Source organism: Rutidosis leptorrhynchoides, chromosome 2 (assembly GCF_046630445.1).
Source record: "Rutidosis leptorrhynchoides isolate AG116_Rl617_1_P2 chromosome 2, CSIRO_AGI_Rlap_v1, whole genome shotgun sequence".
NCBI classification, from domain to species: domain Eukaryota; kingdom Viridiplantae; phylum Streptophyta; class Magnoliopsida; order Asterales; family Asteraceae; genus Rutidosis; species Rutidosis leptorrhynchoides.
The window spans coordinates 677,264,300-677,267,921 of record NC_092334.1 but is presented as its reverse complement, the minus strand read 5'-3'; positions in this window follow the sequence as shown (position 1 = coordinate 677,267,921).

Below are 3,622 nucleotides of genomic sequence, written 5' to 3'. Positions count from 1 at the left end.
TAACTACTCTTAATATTCTGTATGATTAACTTGTTCTATTTAACTATTTTGAAGGAAATGGCACCGACTACTCGACACACCGTGAATATGAATGAAGAGGAATTCCGTACTTTTCTAGCTTCAAACATAGCCGCAGTACAGGCTGCGCTACATACCAACAATAACCTTGGATCTAGCAGTACAGGAAATCGTGTAGGATGCACCTACAAAGAATTCACTGCCTGCAAACCTTTGGAATTTGATGGAACCGAAGGACCGATCGGATTGAAACGGTGGACCGAGAAGGTCGAATCGGTGTTTGCCATAAGTAAGTGTACTGAAGAGGACAAAGTAAAGTACGCTACGCATACCTTCACAGGTTCTGCGTTAACATGGTGGAATACCTATCTAGAGCAAGTGGGACAAGACGATGCGTACGCACTACCGTGGTCAGCATTCAAGCACTTGATGAACGAGAAGTACCGTCCCAGAACCGAGGTCAATAAGCTCAAGACAGAACTTAGAGGGTTACGAACCCAAGGATTTGATATTACCACGTACGAAAGACGATTCACAGAATTGTGCCTATTGTGTCCGGGAGCATTCGAAGATGAGGAAGAGAAGATCGACGCGTTTGTGAAAGGATTACCGGAAAGAATCCAAGAAGATATAAGTTCACACGAGCCCGCATCCATACAACAGGCATGTAGAATGGCTCACAAACTAGTGAACCAGATTGAAGAAAGAATTAAAGAACAGACTACTGAAGAGCCAATGTGAAGCAAGTCAAAAGAAAGTGGGAGGAAAACGGTGATAAGAATCACCAATACAACAACAACAGCAATTACAACAATAATCGCAACAATTATCCCAACAATCGCAACATCAATCGCAACTACAACAAACGGCCCAACAACAACAACAACAACAACAACATCAACTACAACAATCATCCCAACAACAATAATAACCGCAACAACAACAACAATCAGAAGCAGCTATGCCAAAGGTGTGAAAAGAATCACTCGGGGTTCTGCACCAAATTTTGCAACAAGTGTAAAAGAAATGGTCATAGCGCGGCGAAGTGTGAGGTCTATGGACCAGGGGTTAATAGAACAAAAGGAACAAATGGTGTCGGAACGAGTAATGGCGGAGCAAGTAGTGTCGGAGCAAGTTATGCCAATGTAGTTTGTTATAAATGTGGAAAACCAGGCCACATTATTAGAAATTGCCCGAACCAGGAGAACACGAATGGACAAGGCCGTGGAAGAGTTTTCAATATTAATGCGGCAGAGGCACAGGAAGACCCGGAGCTTGTTACGGGTACGTTTCTTATTGACAATAAATCTGCTTACGTTTTATTTGATTCGGGTGCGGATAGAAGCTATATGAGTAGAGATTTTTGTGCTAAATTAAGTTGTCCATTGACGCCTTTGGATAGTAAATTTTTACTCGAATTAGCAAATGGTAAATTAATTTCAGCAGATAATATATGTCTGAATCGAGAAATTAAACTGGTTAGCGAAACATTTAAGATTGATTTGATACCAGTAGAGTTAGGGAGTTTTGATGTGATAATCGGTATGGACTGGTTGAAAGAAGTGAAAGCAGAGATCGTTTGTTACAAAAATGCAATTCGCATTATACGAGAAAAAGGAAAACCCTTAATGGTGTACGGAGAAAAGGGCAACACGAAGCTACATCTTATTAGTAATTTGAAGGCGCAAAAACTAATAAGAAAAGGTTGCTATGCTGTTCTAGCACACGTCGAGAAAGTACAAACTGAAGAAAAGAGCATCAATGATGTTCCCATTGCAAAAGAATTTCCCGATGTATTTCCGAAAGAATTACCGGGATTACCCCCACATCGATCCGTTGAATTTCAAATAGATCTTGTACCAGGAGCTGCACCAATAGCTCGTGCTCCTTACAGACTCGCACCCAGCGAGATGAAAGAACTGCAAAGCCAATTACAAGAACTTTTAGAGCGTGGTTTCATTCGACCAAGCACATCACCGTGGGGAGCTCCTGTTTTGTTTGTCAAGAAGAAAGATGGTACATTCAGGTTGTGTATCGACTACCGAGAGTTGAACAAACTTACCATCAAGAACCGCTACCCACTACCGAGAATCGACGACTTATTTGATCAACTACAAGGCTCGTCTGTTTATTCAAAGATTGACTTACGTTCCGGGTATCATCAAATGCGGGTGAAAGAAGATGATATTCCAAAGACTGCTTTCAGAACACATTACGGTCATTACGAGTTTATGGTCATGCCATTTGGTTTAACTAATGCACCAGCTGTGTTCATGGACCTTATGAACCGAGTGTGTGGACCATACCTTGACAAGTTTGTCATTGTTTTCATTGATGACATACTTATTTACTCAAAGAATGACCAAGAACACGGTGAACATTTGAGAAAGGTGTTAGAAGTATTGAGGAAGGAAGAATTGTACGCTAAGTTTTCAAAGTGTGCATTTTGGTTGGAAGAAGTTCAATTCCTCGGTCACATAGTGAACAAAGAAGGTATTAAGGTGGATCCGGCAAAGATAGAAACTGTTGAAAAGTGGGAAACCCCGAAAACTCCGAAACACATACGCCAGTTTTTAGGACTAGCTGGTTACTACAGAAGGTTCATCCAAGACTTTTCCAGAATAGCAAAACCCTTGACTGCATTAACGCATAAAGGGAAGAAATTTGAATGGAATGATGAACAAGAGAAAGCGTTTCAGTTATTGAAGAAAAAGCTAACTACGGCACCTATATTGTCATTGCCTGAAGGGAATGATGATTTTGTGATTTATTGTGACGCATCAAAGCAAGGTCTCGGTTGTGTATTAATGCAACGAACGAAGGTGATTGCTTATGCGTCTAGACAATTGAAGATTCACGAACAAAATTATACGACGCATGATTTGGAATTAGGCGCAGTTGTTTTTGCATTAAAGACTTGGAGGCACTACTTATATGGGGTTAAAAGTATTATATATACCGACCACAAAAGTCTTCAACACATATTTAATCAGAAACAACTGAATATGAGGCAGCGTAGGTGGATTGAATTATTGAATGATTACGACTTTGAGATTCGTTACCACCCGGGGAAGGCAAATGTGGTAGCCGATGCCTTGAGCAGGAAGGACAGAGAACCCATTCGAGTAAAATCTATGAATATAATGATTCATAATAACATTACTACTCAAATAAAGGAGGCGCAACAAGGAGTTTTAAAAGAGGGAAATTTAAAGGATGAAATACCCAAAGGATCGGAGAAGCATCTTAATATTCGGGAAGACGGAACCCGGTATAGGGCTGAAAGGATTTGGGTACCAAAATTTGGAGATATGAGAGAAATGGTACTTAGAGAAGCTCATAAAACCAGATACTCAATACATCCTGGAACGGGGAAGATGTACAAGGATCTCAAGAAACATTTTTGGTGGCCGGGTATGAAAGCCGATGTTGCTAAATACGTAGGAGAATGTTTGACGTGTTCTAAGGTCAAAGCTGAGCATCAGAAACCATCAGGTCTACTTCAACAACCCGAAATCCCGGAATGGAAATGGGAAAACATTACCATGGATTTCATCACTAAATTGCCAAGGACTGCAAGTGGTTTTGATACTATTTGGGTAAT